We start from the raw sequence: 18599 nt of genomic DNA, 5'->3' as shown, positions 1-18599 counted from the left end.
CAGCATGCCAGACTTCTCTGTCTTTTACCAACTCCCGGAGCTTGCTCAGGAGTCTCATGTCCATCCAGTCAGTGATGCCATCCAAACATCTCATCCTCTGTCATCCCCTTCTCCTCCTGCCTTCAATCTTTCCCAGCATCAGGGTCCCTTCCAATGAGTCAGTTCTTCGCATCAGGTGGCCAAAGTATTGGAGCTTCAGCTTCAGCATCAAGTCATTCCAATGAATATTCAGGACTGATTACCTTTAGGATTGATTAGTTTGATCTCCTTGCAGTCCAAGGGACTCTCAGGAGTCTTCTCCAACACCACAGTTCAAAAGCATCAATTCTTCGGCACTCAGCTTTCTTTATGGTCCAACTCTCACATCCATACATGATTACTGGAAAAACCATAGCTTTAATGATTCAGACCTTTGTTGGCAAAGTAATGTCTCTACTTATTAATATGCTGTCTATGTTCGTCATAGCTTTTCTTCCAAAAAGCAAGCATCTTTTAATTTCATGTCTGCAGTCACCATCTGCCATGATTCTGGAGCCCCAAGAAAATAAAGATTCTCACTGTTTTCATTGTTTCCCCATCTATTTGCCATGAAGTGATGGGACTGGATGCGGTGGTCTTAGTTTTTTGAATGCTGAGTTTTAAGACCTAGAATTTAGCTTCTGTTAGCTTCCTAACTGGTCCCCCCTCCTTAATCCTGCTCCTGCTTTCCTTCAGTCTGTTCTTAGCAGGGCAATATGAGTTATCTAAATGAGATCATAACTTGTTACTGCTCAAAATCTTTCTGTAGATTTCCATCTCAGTCAGAGTTCTTAAAAGCTAAAGTCTTTACAGTAGTCTATAAGTAGGATGATCTCACGACCCAGTTTTCCCAGGACACTTGCAGCTTCTATCTATAGACCCAGTGTAATACCTATTAATGGACCTCTCTGGTGGCTCAGAAAGTAAAGAATCTGCCTGCAGTGCCGGAGACCCAGGCTTGATGCCTGGGTCAGGAAGATCCCCTGGAGAAGGAAATGGCAACCCACTACAGTATTCTTACCTGGAAGATCCCATGGACAGAGGAGCCTGGTGGGCGACAGCCCATGGGGTTGCAAAGAGTCGGACACGACTGAGCGACTAACACTTTCACACACTTCCCAGTACCTACTAATACCTCCCACCTTTCACTCTAAAAATGTCCCAACTTGGATAATACATTGTATATGGTCACCCAAATTTTAGGACCCTGCTCCACGTGTCCCCACCCTTTAGTTCCCTGACTTCGTCTCCTATTACTCTCTCCTTTGCTGTCTTCATTCAGGTTACTCAGGCCTTGTTCTCCTTTGAACATGCTTCTTCATTTTATTGAAATATAGTTAATTTACAATGTTATGTTTAATTTCTGCTATACAGAAAAGTGACTCAGCTGTGTATATATATATATATATGTATACACACACTCTTTTTCATGTTCTTTTCCATCATGGTTTATCACAGGGTATTGACCATAGTTCCCTATGCTCTACAGTAGGACCTCGTCGTTTATAGCATGTGCTTCTGCATGTTCCCTCTTCTCGGGAATGCTCTTCCCGTATCTACGTGGCTGGGTCCCTATTTCCTTTATGTCTTTGCTCAAATGTCACCTGCCTCATCAATCCTTGCTTGAAGACCCTATTTAAAACCGTAGCCTGTTCTCTCTTCATCTAACCTTACCTGTTCCTGCTTCATGTTTCTCCATATCACTCCCTGACATCCTAACTATTTACTTCTTCACTTTGCATTCTTCTATTTTCTCATGGAACTTACATCCCATGAGGAATACATTTGTCTCCTCAGCAGTTAAAATAGTGCTTAGCACAAAGTAGTGCTCGATAAATGTTTGTTGAAAAAAAATGAATGCATGTGTTACTGTTATCATTATTATAGTTAAATGGGTAAAAGAAATTATTAATTTTCAAAGAAGAAAACATTGGCTGGCCAATAAATATGCCAAAAAAAAAGTGTCCTTGGGAACTCCCCACTGGTCCAGTGGTCTTGTGGTTAGGACTCTGAGCTTTCGCCGCCCAGGGGTCAGGTTCAATCCTTGATTGGGGAACTAAGATTTCATATGCCTTACAAAAGAAAAAAAAGTGTTCCTGCTTCACAGGTGAAGTGACAATGTGATTCCATTTTCCATGTAACACTTTAATAAAGAATACAAAATGACTGTGTCAATATTGAGTATGATGAGATACACATTCATACTCTTCTCGTGGAAATGTAAACTGGTTTATTTTTTCTAGAAAGAAAATGGCAAAGTGTATCGAGTCTTAAAATGCCTGTGGTTTTTTTTTTAATATAGTAACTCATCAGCCAAGAAATAATCAGAGATACATGAAATATTTATGAACATAGATGTTTATCAAAGCATTATTTGCAATCTTAAAAAATTAAGTATGGCCTAACAAAGGACTTCCCTGGTGGCTCAGTGGTAAAGAATCGGCCTGCCAATGTGGGAGATAAAGGTTCAATCCCTGAGTTGGGAAGATCCCCTGAAGAAGGAAATGGCAACTCATGCCAGTATTCTTGCCTGGGAAATCCCATGGATAGAGGAGCCTGGCAGGCTACAGTTCATGGGGTTGCAAAAGTGTCAGACACGATTTAGTGATTAAATAGCAAAACATGGCCTAGCGAAGGAGGTAAAAGGCCTGAAAATATGAAACACTGCTAAAAGAAGTTAGAAACAGATGGAAAGACATGCGGTGCTTATGGATTGGAAGTCTCAGAAATCAGTGGAATGTCCCTACTAACCAAACTCATCTACAGATTCAACGTCATCGTTATCATAACCCCAACGGCATTTTTGCAGAACTAGGAAAAAGAATCATCCTAAAATTCATGTGGAATCTTAAGGAACTCTGAAGAGCCAAAACAATTTTGAAACAGAAGAAAAGAATTGGGAGGCCTCTCACTTCCCAGTTTCAAAAGTAATACTAAAGAGCAACAGCAATCAAGATAGTTTGATACTGGCATAAAGCAAGATATATGAACCAATGGAACAAAGTAGGGGTGCCAGAAACAAACTTGCACGTATAGCCAAACGATGTTCACAAGCATGCCAAGGCCTCACAATGGTAAAAGGACAATCCCGACAACGAATTTTTTTAAGAACTGTACATTCATGTGCAAAACAATGAAATTGGACCCATATCTTACACCATATATAAAAATGAGCTCAAAACAGACTTAACTGTAAGACCTCAAACTATAAACTCTGAGAAGAAAAGCTTCAGGACTTTGAATTTGGCAATGATTTCTTGGCTATGACATTGAAGCACTGGCAACAAAAGCGAAAACAGACAAATGGGACTGCATCATAATTTAAAACTTCTGAGTGTCAAAGGAAACACCAGAACAAAAAGACAACCCAGGAAATGAGGGCAAATATTTGCAAATCATATATCTGCTAAAGGGTTAATACCTAGAATACGAAAAGAACTCATACAACTCAACAACAAAAAAGCAAATAACCTGTTTTAAAATGAGCAAAGGAACTGAACAGACAGTTCCCCAAAGAAGATATGAAAATGGCAGGCATTTGTAAGAAATGATGCTCAACATCACTCATCATTCAGTTCAGTTCAGTTCAGTTGCTCAGTTGTGTCTGACTCTTTGCGACCCCATGGACAGCAGCACGCCATGCCTCCCTGTCCATCACCAATTCCTGGACTTTACTCAAACTCATGTCCATCGAGTTGGTGATGCCATCCAACCATCTCATCCACTGTCATTCCCTTCAGCTCCTGCCATCAATCTTTCCCAGCATCAGGGTCTTTTCAAATGAGTCAGTTCTTTGCATCAGGTGGCCAAAGTATTGGAGTTTCAGCTTCAACATCAGTCCTTCCAAGGAATATTTGGGACTGATTTACTTTAGGATGGATTGGTTAGATCTCCTTGCAGTCCAAGGGACTCTCAAGAGTCTTCTCCAGCACCACAGTTCAAAAGCATCAATTCTTCAGCACTCAGCTTTCTTTAATAGTCCAACTCTCACATCAATATATGACTACTGGATAAACCACAGCCTTGACGAGACGGACCTTTGTTGGCAAAGTAATGTCTCTGCTTTTTAATATGCTGTCTAGGTTGGTCATAACTTTGCTTCGAAGGAGTAAGCATCTTTTAATTTAATGGCTGCAGTCACTGTCTGCAGTGATTTTGGAGCCCAAAAATATAAAGTCTGACACTCTTTCCACTACTTCCCCATCTATTTGCCATGAAGTGATGGGACCGGATGACATGATCTTAGTTTTCTGAATGTTGAGTTTCAAGTCAACTTTTTCACTCTCTGCTTTCACTTTCATCAAGAGGCTTTTTAGTTCCTCTTCACTTTCTGCCATAAGAGTGGTGTCATCTGCATATCTGAGGTTATTGATATTTCTCCCACAATCTTGATTCCAGCTGTGCTTCATCCAGCCCAGCGTTTTTCATGATGTACTCTGCATATAAGTTAAATAAGCAGGGTGACAACATACAGCCTTGACGTACTCCTTTTCCTATTTGGAACCAGTCTGTTGTTCCATGTCCAGTTCTAACTGTTGCTTCCTGGCCTGCATACAGATTTCTCAAGAGGCAGGTCAGGTGGTCTGGTATTCCCACCTCTTTCATAATTTTCCACAGTTTATTGTGATCCACACAGTCAAAGGCTTTGGCATAGTCAATAAAGCAGAAATAGATGTTTTTCTGGAACTCTCTTGCTTTTTCAATGATCCAGCAGATGTTGCCAATTTGATCTCTGGTTCCTCTGCCTTTTCTAAAACCAGCTTGACGTCAGGAAATTCACGGTCATGTATTGCTGAAGCCTGGCTTGGAGAATTTTGAGCATTACTTTACTAGCGTGTGAGATGAGTACAATTGTGCGGTAGTTTGAGCATTCTTTGGCATTGCCTTACTTTGGGATTGGAATGGAAACTGACCTTTTCCAGTCCTGTGGCCACTGCTGAGTTTTCCAAATTTGCTGGCATATTGAGTGCAGCACTTTCACAGCATCATCTTTTAGGATTTGAAATAGCTCAAGTGGAATTCCATCACCTCCACTAGCTTTGTTTGTAGTGATGCTTCCTAAGGCCCACTTGACTTCACATTCCAGGAAGTCTGGCTCTAGGTGAGCGATCACACCATCGTGATTATCTGGGTCATGAAGATCTTTCTTGTACAGTTCTTCTGTGTATTCTTGCCACCTCTTCTCAATATCTTCTGCTTCTGTTAGGTCCATACCATTTCTGTCCTTTATTGAGCCCATCTTTGCATGAAATGTTGGTATCTCCAATTTTCTTGAAGAGATCTCTAGTCTTTCCAATTGTTTTCATCATTAAAGAAATGCAAATGGAAATTGAAACTATAATGAGATACTACCTCATACTCATTAGTATAGCCATTATCAACAGAACAGAAGACACGTATGGGTAAAGATGTGGAGAAATTGGAATTCTTGTGCACCACTGGTGAGAATGTATGATGGTACAGCCATTATGGAAAACAAATTTTCCATAACACACAGATTATAGAGTTTTCTCAAAAAATTAAAAATAGAATTATCGTATCATCTATCAATCCCAATTCTGGGTATATATCTAAAATGATTCAAAGCAGGATCTCAAAGAGCTGTTTTGCACACCCATGTTCATCACAGCATTATTCACAATAGCAAAGAGCTGGAAGCAGCCCAAATGTCCATCTACAAATGAGTGGATAAAGATAATGTGGCTTATACATACAATGGAATGCTATAAAGCCTTAAAAACAGATGAACCTCAAGATACTATGCTAAGTGAAATAAGCCAGTCACAAAAGGACAAATTCCGTATGATTCCACTCATAGGAAGTATCTAAAACAGTCAAAATCATAGAAATTAGAAAGACAGTTACCAAGTCAGGGGGAAAGAGAGAAAAAGAGATGAAGAGGAATTAGTTCTTGGTACCTTTTGGTTTTGCAAGATGAAAAAGTTCTAGAGATCTGTGCACAACAATGTAAATATATTTAGTACTACAGAGCTGTACTCATAAAAATAGTTAAGATGGTAAATTTAAATTTTTTAAATTACAATTTTAAAAACTCAGTATGTAAATAGTTAAATCAATAACGGTGTGTTTTTATGAAAGTACGTTATTCAGCCTTCAAAAATATTGCTTAAGAATTATTTTTAATAACATGATACAATACTTGTGATATAGGGCAAGTATTTTTAAATGTATACAGTAGTACTGACCAATTAATGAATTCATGGATGAATAAACTATGTTTAAAAAACATGAAAAAAATAACCTGAAGGAAATATCTCAAGGTATTAACAGTAGGTATGTTTAGATGGGGGATTATAGATGACTTCTATTTTAGTTTCTTTTCTGCAGTCTTTCATACTTTAGAATTGTTTACAAATAACATATTTTTATAATCATATAGAAGTTAAAAATTAAACTTTTTATTTTTTACTTTCATTTTATTAACTTAATAAAAGTTTTTCTTTTTTAATTTCTATCTGATTAACAAGTACAAAGTCCTGGGGAGCAAAGATGAAAAACATAAAGAATATAAAACTGGAGCTCTCCATGGACACAGTCTAGCCAGATCACAAGCTCCTTCCTTTTGGCCTCAGTAACTAGGCCAGTGCCCCAACCTGGACCTGAGCTCTGTGGAGTTGAAACCCAGGTCAAAGTCATTTTCTCCCATCCCAACCTGGCATTTTTATCTCTCCTCTCACTCTGCTTAAGCAGCAGTCACCTCTGCCCTGATTTAGATCAAGTCAAACTTGCTCTGCTGACGTAAATTACCTTATCATGAGGTCATATTTAACAGACTGATGAATGGGTCATAAAAAATCATGAAGATCTGAACTATCACTCAGTGTCTCTGAGTTAGAACAAAAATGTCTGAAACCTGATTTTTGGAACCTTGAAAGCAGCGCTGCAAATTTAACCCCTTTCGTTGAATACTCTCATTCTGGCTCCCCTCTGGCTGCTCCCTGTCCCGGCATAGCCCACCGGCTCCCATTCCCACTGCCCCCTTCCCTGCTACTGTGTCCTCTGAAACCCTGCTCCACTGTGGATAGGCAGCTTTCCTCCATCAAGAACATCCCTGGTTGCTCTCTCCACATCCTCGCCTTGATAGAGCTCCAGCTTCCCCGAGCACTCCACTTCCTCGTGCTCCTGTCTTTCAAACGGAGGCTCTTTCTTTTTGACCTCCTGTGAACTTCAGAGCCAGGTAAGATCTTAGGACATTCCTTGTTCTCCACCATAACTTCCTCACCTTCACATATATAAAATGTTTCCTTCAAGGTTTATGCTCTGCCCTTCTGTTTCCTGTTACCAACGACGTGCCAGTTGTTTATCCACATTCTGTGAGTTGTCTGGAATCCAACCTGAGGTATTGATGACTTTTGTGCTCAGGTAATGAGTAATCCTACACCACATCCTCATACTAACTTGACCTTTACAGTTCTATAATCCCTCCCTGACAAGGACACACCCTGGGCCCCATCATCAGTCACAACAACTCCACCTCATTCCAGGACCTTTTATTTTCTTCACAACTGTTTAGCTCTGACCTTGACATCCATTCCTTTCCCTTCCAGTTGATACCTCATGATCCCTTCATTACACTCACACTGCTACCCGAGTCATTCTGTTTACCCATCTTACAAACTCTAAGCCCAAGATAAATCAAAACCATTTTACTCTTCACTCTCAATCTGCTCCTGAATCAAGATGAAGAAGGGAAGGGGGATCACTGATGGGCTGGAGGAACATGTGAGTTGGGAGAATAACAGACGGGGTAAAAGTCCACCTGTGATTGAAACGGTAAATTTGTAGAGACACCAGTTCACATAGTTGTGTGATCTCTACTGTCCCAGGGTCAGAATGAAATGCACAAAGGGCTGGACTGGGGGTTTTGCAGCACAGGAGAGAATGGCAAGACAATGGAGGAGCTGGGACTGAGGCAAAGTGAGTGAGTGAGAGTGAAAGGTGCTCAGTCGTGTCCGACTCTCTGTGATCCCACAGACTATACAGTCCATGGGATTCTCCAGGCCAGAATCCTGGAGTTGGTAGCCTTTCCCTTCTCCAGGGGATCCTCCCAACCCAGGGATCAAACCCAGGTCTCCCGCATTGCAGGCAGATTCTTTACCAACTGAGCTATCAGGGAAGCACGTTTGAAGCAAAGGACCATCATATCTAGGTAGAAGATGAAAGGGAGTAACAATGTGACAACTTCTGTTGTTTCTAGGGCGCTGTGTCCATGTTTTTTTCTTTTCTTTTTGGTGTATGAGAACCTGGCACAGTTTTAAGATCCAGAGTGTTCAAAAGAAGAGCCTGCAGGTCAGCCTAACTGAGGTGTCAGGATTGGTTCCACCTTTCCTGGACCGTTCACCACCAACAAAGACATGACTATGGTGATATGAAACCTAAGGAGACTGAATGTAGTCAGTTGGTAAAGGCTGGGGGATAGATTTCATTTTTCATAATAATGACATTAATAATTAATAGTGTAGACTTGAGGTAGACCAACCAGAGTTTCAATTTGGCCCTGCCACTTACTAACTATAATAACTAGGTGAATTACTCACTTTGGTTTCTTTATCTGTAACGTGGGGACAATAAGAATATCCTAAGCAGTCACTGTGAGGACTAAATGATGTCTTAGGCTATTGTTAGTATTATTATTATAATAATACAATAGCAAAGAGGGTTGATACTTTTCCAGGAGTTTCTAATTTCTAACCAGGCATCTAGCTCAGAAGATTAAGATCTTCAATAACTCATATTACTCGAATTTAACTCAGTCAAAACCTTCTGATATTTTCCTAGGAAAGCTTACTTCAGTATGACTGTATCCTATTAGGAGACCTATGTGTTCCTATGTATCTTCTCTTTTGGTTGGTCTCATATAGACCCATGGTTATAAATACCATCCATACATTGATAACTCTGTATCTCATTCAGACCTCTCCTATGATCTTCAGACTTGTATGTTCAACTGTCTCCAAACTTTATATTTAAATATTAGTTTACTTTTATATTTAAAATGAAACTCTTTTGCACAGGCAAGAAAAGAAAATATAGATAAAATTGAACTCCATCAAAACTTAAAACTTCTTAACATAAAGGAATCTAATCAACAGAGTAAAAAGGCAACCCATGGAATGGGAGAAAATATTTGGGAGCTATACATCTTATAAGTGGTTAATACATAGAACATAAAAAGAACTCCTACATCACAAACAACAACAAAATCACCCAATTAAAACTGGCAAAGAATTTGGATAGACATTTCTTCAAAGAAAACACACAAATGACCAATAAGCATATGAAACGATGCTCAACATTACTAATCATCACAAATCACAATGAGATATCACTTTGTACCTTATTATTAATAGAATAGCTACTATTTTTAGAAAAGGGGAAAGTAACAAGTCAAGGAGGATCTTGTTGCACTGTTGATGGAAATGTAAAATGGTGCAGTCCCTATGGAAAACAGTATGGCAGTTCCTCCAAAAATTAAAAATAGAGTTACCATATAATCCAGAAACTTCATTCTGGATATACACTCAAGGAATTGAAAGCATGAACTTGAAGAGATATTTATACACCTATATTCACACTATACACAACAGCCAAAAGATGGAAGCAACCCAAGTGTCCACTGACAGATGAATGGAAAAACAAACTGTAGAATATCATACAAACAATGGAAATTACTCAGTCCTAAAAAGGAAGACAATTCTGACACATGCTTTAGCACACATGAACCTTGAGGACATTATGCTTACTGAAATGAGCAGTCACAAAGAACAAATACCATATGATTCCACGTAAATGAGGTTCAAAGAATGGTCAAATTCACAGAGACAGAAAGTAGAAAGGTGGTTGCTAGGGGCTGAGGAGGGTGGGGAATGAACAGTTATTGCTTAATGGACACAGAGTTTCAATTCTGCAAGATGGAAAGAGTTGGTGATGGTTGTAAAACATCATGAACATACTTAATGCCACTAAACTGTACTCTTAGAGTTACGATGATAAACGTGACGTTATGTGTATTTTATCACAATAAAATTTTTAATTAAAGTAAAATTCTTAATTTCCCAAATCCCCCACCCCACCCAATTTCCTCATTCCAAAACCTGGCACCAGGTTACTTAAGCCCAAAACCAGGAGTCATTGTTAATTCCTTCTCTCGTGCCCATATGCAATAGTTAGTAAGTCACGTTACCTTTTGCTTCCAAATTGTATTCTGAATTCACCCACTTATCTCTTCCACAGATACCACTCCACTTCAGGCCATCCTCCACTCTTGCCTGTGATGCTCCAAAAGTTTCCTAACCAGTCGACCTGTTTTCATTCTTGTCCTCTACGGTCAGTTCTCCACGTAGCAGCCAGAGTGCTCTTTTCAGGATAGAAACCATGCCTTATCCTTTCTCTGCTTAAAAATACTCTGATGGTTTCTCATTGCACCAAGTATAAAATTCAAACTCCTTGACACTGTCTACAAAGCACTAGATGGTCTGGCCTCTTGCCAATGTCTCTGACCTTATGTCCCATCACTACTCACTTTGATCACTATGTTCCAGTAATGCTGACCTTCCCTATGTTGCTCAAATCTCCTAAGTGCATGTCCTCACCTCACAGCCTTTGCACTTGTTCCTCTGCTTGGAACACTGTCTCCCAGTTCTTCACATGATAGACTCCTTCTCACCTCTGCTCAGATATCACCTGCTCAGAAAAATATTCACTCACCATTCAGTCTAAAGCAGCCACCCACTGACTGTCACTCTTTACACCCTTATGCTCTTTTATCTCTACTTGGCACTTAACCACTATTTGGCATTCACACTTATTTTCATAAGTTTGCGGTTGGTTTCACCATCCTCCAATTATCCCACCATCTGAGCTCCCTGAGAACAGTGTCTTTCTCAATTCCAGAACAAGGTTGGGCATATAACCTAATTTGCTGAATGAATGAAGAAGTAAATAACATTAACAATCCAGTTTTCCTTCTATGTCCCAGATGCTCATAAAATCTTTTGGGGTAAATTTGTATGTCTAATATTAGCTGTCACCAAGGTCTCTTCCATCTATTCCAGAATGTGCTAACCAGCCTTTAAAATGCAAGCAACCTATTTCACATCTCATTCTCTGTAGGTGTACCTGAAGGGAACAAGTTTATATTTCTACCCCCACTTTAGTGGCAGTGAGTATTTATATGCAATTTTTAAACTCTCATGTGTTTCTTGAAGCTAGATTGTGGGGTTTTGTATTGGAAATTACACTCATTCAAAGGAAAAGTCTGGATATCTGATAAGTCCTTTGAAAACTGTTCAAAGTATTTGATTATATAATTTTTTAGTCTGCAGAATGTTTCAAGGCCCATTCTCTTCATGATTAGCTACCTATCTGTCCAGGACAAAATAGTCTAGCACAAATGTGACTTATCTGGCCCTTCTATTTGTGCAGCTCCAATATCCAACCACAGCTGGGCTCATGAACATAGACTTGTCTTTCTTTTTTTTTTTTCCTGAGATGTGTCTGCAGTAGACACCTGGATAACAGCACAAAAGTGCTGCATATCCACTGACAACTGAAGTCCTGCATGCCAAGCTCAGCTGCAGCTGCTCTGCTGTGCCCAAAGTGCTGATATACATAGGTGATGACATGCCACTTGGGATGTTGTCTGATGATGTGGATAGAGTCCTGTTCCTTCACTCTTGAGTCATACTCTGGTGTTTTGAGGCCAAGGCAAACAATGTCTACCAGAGATCTTGGGCAAAAAATAGCTATTTAAATTTTTACTCATGGTCCCCTTTCTATAAAATCCATACACAGTCTAAGGGATCACCTGAAGAGGCTAGACAGACCTTCTGCATTTTCCTCTATTCTGATGCAGAAGCTCTAATATTCGTCTAAGCCTGGACCCTCTAGTCTTCTGTTTCTCAAAAGAGTTCTTTAGAGCTTTCCTCTTCCTCAGGCAAGTAAGTACTGACTGCTTCATTCCACACAACCTACAGACACATCCAAAGGTGTTTCTTTAAAGTCAGTAATCAAAATAAAACCGTTATGGCTAACATTTATTTCACACTTAATGGGTCCTAGGCACTGAGTTAAGCACTGCTCTGAGTTAAGCACTATCATCTGGGAAATTGAGGTTTAGAAAGCTTTAAAAACTTGCTAAGCTAAGACGTGAAAGAGTCAGCAGTTGAATACTGATCTTTATTCAGAGGTTATGCCTTTAACCAATACAGTATGCTATCTCTTATCAGGGAAATAAATTATAAAGCTCATCTGTAAAATTCTATTCTGTTGTTTAGAAGGTAAAACAAATCAAGGAGTTACAGATGTTTATTCTTCTGTATTTTAAGTCAACATATTGTTCAATGATCTATGTATTAGTTATATATTGCTGCATAACAAGTACCTCAAAATTTAGCAGCTTAAGACAATGAAATTTTATCTCTTCAGTTGATGAGGCTCAGGAATCTGGGAGCTACCTTAGCTGGGTGGTGCTGGCTCAGTTTCTCATGAGGTTGCAGTCAAGCTATTGGTTAGGGCTGCAGTCATCTAAAGATTCAACCGATGCTGAAGTTGCCCCTCACAAGCTCACTCATATCAGGTCAGAGAGCCTTGGTTCCTCATTGGCTGTTGGTAGGAGTCTTCATTCTTTGCCATCACTTGGGACAGTCAAAGGGCTGTTTACAACATGGCAGAAAGCTTGCTTCTCCCAAAGAAAAAGACAGAGAAAAGGGTGGGAGGGGTATCTAAGAGGGAAGTCACTTTAAAATGTAATCACTGAAGTGATGAAATATCACGTGCGCTATATGCTGTTGGTCACAAAGACCAATCGTGGTACTAAGTGGGAGAAGCCTACACAAGAATATGAATACTGTCAACAACAACAACAACAAAATTACAGGAGGCTGTACATAAGAATATAGTTTACCTGGGTCTTAAGAATTACAATTCAGGAGACACAGATTAGGGTAACCCTGAAGGAGTGTTCCATGGAAGAGAAAGAGCCAGGGACTTATAAAGATAAAAAGGCATGAAAGTTGTTAAAAGTTGCCTGGCAAGAGCTGTAACTGACTCTGATACAAGTCAGAAAGCTACTGCCCTTAAGGAGCATGAGCTGTTTTAGGGTAGGAGTCTGAAAAGTAGATAGACTATTACAAGTTAAATCAGAGTAAGGGTCCCAAACTGATCACATGGACCACAGTTTTGTCTAATTCAATGAAACTATGAGCCATGCCATGTAGGGATACCCAAGATGGACGGGTCACAGTGGACAGTTCTGACAAAGTGTGGTCCACTGGAGAAGGGAATGGCAAACTACTTCAGTATTCTTGCCTTGAGAACCCCATGAACAGTATGAAAAGGCAAAAAGATATGACACTGAAAGATGAACTCCCCAGGTGGGTAGGTGCCCAGTGTGCTACTGGAGAAGAGTGAGGAAATAACTCCAGAAAGAATGAAGAGATGAAGCCAAAGCAAAAACAACACCTAGCTGTGGATGTGTCTGGTGATGGAAGTAAAGTCTGATGCTGTAAAGAACAATATTGCATAGGAACCTGGAGTGTTAAGTAAATTGCATGTATCAAGGTATGTATCCATGAATCAGACACATTGCAAGTGGTGAAACAGGAGATGGCAAGAGTGAACTTAGACATTTTGGGAATCAACGAACTAAAATGGACTGGAATGGGTGAATTTAACTCAGATGACCATTATATGTACTATTGTGTGCGAGAATCCCTTAGAAGAAATGGAGTAACCCTCACAGTCAATAAGAGTCTGAAATGCAGTTCAGTTCAGTTCAGTTCAGTTCAGTCGCTCAGTCATGTCCGACTCTTTGCGACCCCATGAATCGCAGCATGCCAGGCCTCCCTGTCCATCACCAACTCCCGGAGTTCATTCAGACTCACATCCATTGAGTCAGTGATGCCATCCAGCCATCTCATCCTCTGCCGTCCCCTTCTCCTCTTGCCTCCAATCCCTCCCAGCATCAGAGTCTTTTCCAATGCAGTACTTGGGTGCAATCTCAAAAACAACAGAATGATCTCTGTCTGTTTCCAAGGCAAACCATTCAATATCACAGTAATCCAAATCTATGCTTCAATCAGTAATGCTGAAAAAGCTGAGGTTGAATGGTTCTATGAAGACCTACAAGACCTTTTAGAACTAACACCCAAAAAAGATGTCCTTTTCATTATAGGGGACTGGAATGCAAAAGTAGGAAGCCAAGAGATACCTGGAGTAACTGGCAAATTTGGCCTTGGAGTGCAAGCAGGGCAAAGGCTAACGGAGTTTTGCCAAGAGCACGCACTGGTCATAGCAAACACCCTCTTCCAACAACACAAGAGAAGACTCTACACATGGACATCACCAGATGGTCAACACTGAAATCAGACTGAGTATATTCTTTATAGCTGAAGATGGAAAAGCTCTATACAGTCAGCAAAAAAGAGACTGAGAGCTGACTGTGGCTCAGATCATGAATTCCTTTTTTCCAAATTCAGACTTAAATTGAAGAAAGTAGGGAAAACCACTAGACCATTCAGGTATGACCTAAATCAAATCCCTTATGATTATACACTGGAAGTGACAAAGAGATTCAAAGGATTAGATCTGATAGACAGAGAGCCTGAAGAACTATGGACAGAGGTTCATGACATTGTATAGGAGGCAGTGATCAAGACCATCCCCAAGGAAAAAAAAATGCAAAATAGTAAAATGGTTGTCTGGGGAGGCCTTACAAATAGTTGAGAAAAGAAGAAAAGTTAAAGGCAAAGGAAAAAAGGAAAGATATACCCATTTGAATGCAGAGTTCCAAAGAATAGCACGGAGAGATAAGAAAACCTTCCTCGGTGATAAATGCAAAGAAATAGAGGGAAACGATAGAATGGGAAAGACTAGAGATCTCTTCAAGATAGTTAGAGATACCAAGGGAACATTTCATGCAAAGATGGGCACAATAAAGAACAGAAATGGTATGGACCGAACAGAAGCAGAAGATATTAAGAAGAGGTGGCAAGAATACACAGAAGTATACAAAAAAGATCTTCATGACCAGATAACCATGATGGTGTGATCACTCACCTAGAGCCAGACATCTTGGAATGCAAAGTCAGGTGGGCCTTAGGAAGCATCACTACAAACAAAGCTAGTGGAGGTGATGGAATTCCAGTTGAACTATTTCAAATCCTACAAGATGATGCTGTGAAAGTGCTGCACTCAATATGCCTGCAAATTTGGAAAACTCGGCAGTGGTTACAGGACTGGAAAAGGTCTGTTTTCATTTCAATCCCAAAAAAGGCAATACCAAAGAATGTTCAAACTCTTGCACAATTGCACTCATCTCACACACTAGCAAAGTAATGCTCAAAGTCCTCCAAGCCAGGCTTCAACGGTACGTGAATGGTGAACTTCCAGATGTTCAAGCTGGATTTAGAAAAGGCAGAGGAACCAGAGAGCAAATTTCCAACATCCGTTGGATCATCAAAAAAGCAAGAGAATTTCAGAAAAACACCTACTTCTGCTTTATTGATTACACCAAAGCCTTTGACTGTGTGGATCACAACAAACTGTGGAAAATTCTGAAAGAGATGGAAATACCAGACCACCTGACCTGCCTCCTGAGAAATCTGTATGCAGGTTACAAAGCAACACTTAAAACGGGACATGGAACAACAGACAGGTTCCACATTGGGAAAGGAGTACATCAAGGCTGTATATTGTCACCCTGCTTATTTAACTTATATGCCCAGTACATTATGGGAAATGCCAGGCTGGATGAAGCACAAGCTGGAATCAAGATTGCTGGGAGAAATATCAATAACCTCAGATATGCAGGTGATACATCCTTATGGCAGAAACAAAAGCAGAACTACAGAGCCTCTTGATGACAGTGAAACAAGAGAGTGAAAAAGTTGGCTTAAAACTCAACATTCAGAAAACTAAGATCATGGCATCTAGTCTCATCACTTCTTGCCAGATAGATGGGGAAACAATGGAAACAGTGAGAGTCTTTATTTTGGGGGGGCTCCAAAATCACTGCAGATGGTGACTGCAGCCGTGAAACTAAAAGACGCTTGCTCCTTGGAAGAAAAGTTATGACCAACCTAGACAGCATATTAAAAAGCTAGAGACATTACTTTGCCAACAAAGGTCTGAATAGTCAAAGCTATGTTTTTTCCAGTAGTCACATGTGGATGTGAGAGTTGGACCATAAAGAAAGCTGAGTGCCAAAGAATTGATGCTTTTGAACTGTGGTGTTGGAGAAGACTCTTGAGAGTCCCTTGGACTGCAAGGAGATCCAACCAGTCCATCCTAAAGGAGATCAGTCCTAAATGTTCATTGGAAGGACTGATGCTGAAGTTGAAGCTCTAATACTTTGGCCACCTGATGTGAAGAACTGACTCATTGGAAAGGAAAGGACCCTGATGCTAGGAAAAATCGAAGGTAGGAGGAGGAAGGGGATGACAGAGGATGAGATGGTTGGAATGGCATCACTGACCCAATGGACATGAGTTTGAGCAACCTGCAGGAGTTGGTGATGGACAGGGAAGCCTGGCATGCCACAGTCCATGGGGTCACAAAGAGTCGGACACAACTGAGTGACTGAACTGAACTGAGGGGTCCCCCAAATCAGCTTGAGTTTCTGGTAGGTGTTTTGGGTGACTTCATCAGGTCAAAAGGTCAGATTCCACTCAGATTAGGACATTCATAAATCCAACTTCTTTAATGGCCTCTGATTCAATTTATAAAGCTCTCTTAGCAATACTGACTCTGTTTTGATTTTTGCTTTGTAATAACACAGGACACAATGATCATTGTGTACTATCCTGGAGACCAACTACCACATCTGCTAACATTTTAATCCATTTAATATAGGGTTCTAATCCTGAATCTGCTATCTACCATAAACATCAGTTTTATTTTCTTTTATTTTCTAAAGTAAGAACATCCTAATTCAGAATCTTGAGGGTTAAAAGGACTCAGGTAACTGATTCAGATTCTGAGTTCAATGTCTTTTGAAAAGATGCAATTCAAATAATAATAACATTCAGAGAGTAATCCCTGCCCCACCAAGAACTGGAAGGCCCTGAGTTGCTCTTGGCTTTGTGCATTTGGACAAGCCATACAAGAGAAATGGTTTTTCAAGATCTGCAACCCCTTTGGTAGCCTACTGAATTGTTTCTAAACCCTTTCAGGTCTGTTTTCTGACGCCCAACTGATTATTTCTTAAAATAAGACTTTTTCACCTCCTTTGGTCTGGACATAGGTCAGCATTTTTCTCACAGCTTTCATTTATTTTGCAATATTAAAACAATTCTGAAAGTTTATTTTAAAAGTTTATGGAAGCATCGTTTTCCTTTCTGTTAGCTCCAGCAAAGGACTGTTACTTGAGATAAGATGCTAGAAAGGATTAAGTACATTTAATCCTAGCCAGGCATCTTCAGGAGGCCTAACAGTAGTAGGTTACAGTCGGTGTAAACAAGCAAGACCTGTTCAGTAAGACTAAAACCTGTATTAAGAATTTGAGCCTAATTTTTTAAAAAAATCCTTGCCCCATAATAAACATTTTATGGAAATGTTTATTTCTTTGTATAAAACATCCTGTCAAGGATAGCTTCTCCTCTATTTTTATTTTCAACGTAGAATCCATCACAATTGGTTTAGCCAACAGGTTATATTTTAAAGTGAAAGTTTAGTTCTCTATCACTAAGCCACTATTATTACAAAAAGGAAAACGCCCCAATGTTAAATTTAACAACCCTAATTCTTAAAGGCCTTAGAACAGCGCTGTCCAATAAAATAGCCCACAAGCTACATGTGGCTACTGAGCTCTTAAAAGTGTGGCTAATCCAAACTGAAATGTGCTATAAAATTACACACTAGATTCTTATGATTTAGTATGAAAATTATAAAAATATAAGATCTTATGTAAAAATGTAAACTATTACAAAATTTCTATATTGATTACATTATGAAATATGTTATGGGTATATTGGGTTAAATAAATGTTATTAAAGTTAATTTCACCTGTTTCTTTTGACTTTATTATGTAGGTTTGCTCTACACAATATATTTGAATTTCATATGTCCTTGTGCACATTTTATTAGTATAAAATTATATACATTGTTTGCGAGTTCTCTAGTGGTCCAAAGCTTAGGATTTCCAGCTTTCACTGCCGTAGCCAGAGGTTCAGTCCCCTGATCTGGAACTGAGATTCCACAGGCTTCATGGTTTGGTCAAAAAAAATTTCTTGTATATAAGAAATTCAAATTTTAACTGGGTGTCCTACACTTTTACCTGCTAGATCTGGTAACTTAATTAATATGACTACTAGAAAACTAAATTACAAATGTAGCTACTTAACCTATCGGACAGTGCAGCTTTAGAATCACGTAGTTGCTTTTTAAAATTACCCTTCAACTCTTAACTCTGTGCAGAAATAACTGATCTGAGGAACATTTAATCCTAGACTGAGATCGTCAATAACCCTGAAGTTAAAATTTGACATCTGCTTGAACAAGTTAAAGGACAACAAAAAGGGCCTGTTACAGACCACAATGTGAAAAGGGCCTGCGGATTAGAA

This window comes from Capricornis sumatraensis, chromosome 9 (assembly GCF_032405125.1).
Source record: "Capricornis sumatraensis isolate serow.1 chromosome 9, serow.2, whole genome shotgun sequence".
Taxonomy (NCBI): domain Eukaryota; kingdom Metazoa; phylum Chordata; class Mammalia; order Artiodactyla; family Bovidae; genus Capricornis; species Capricornis sumatraensis.
Note: the sequence above shows the minus strand (reverse complement) of the source record.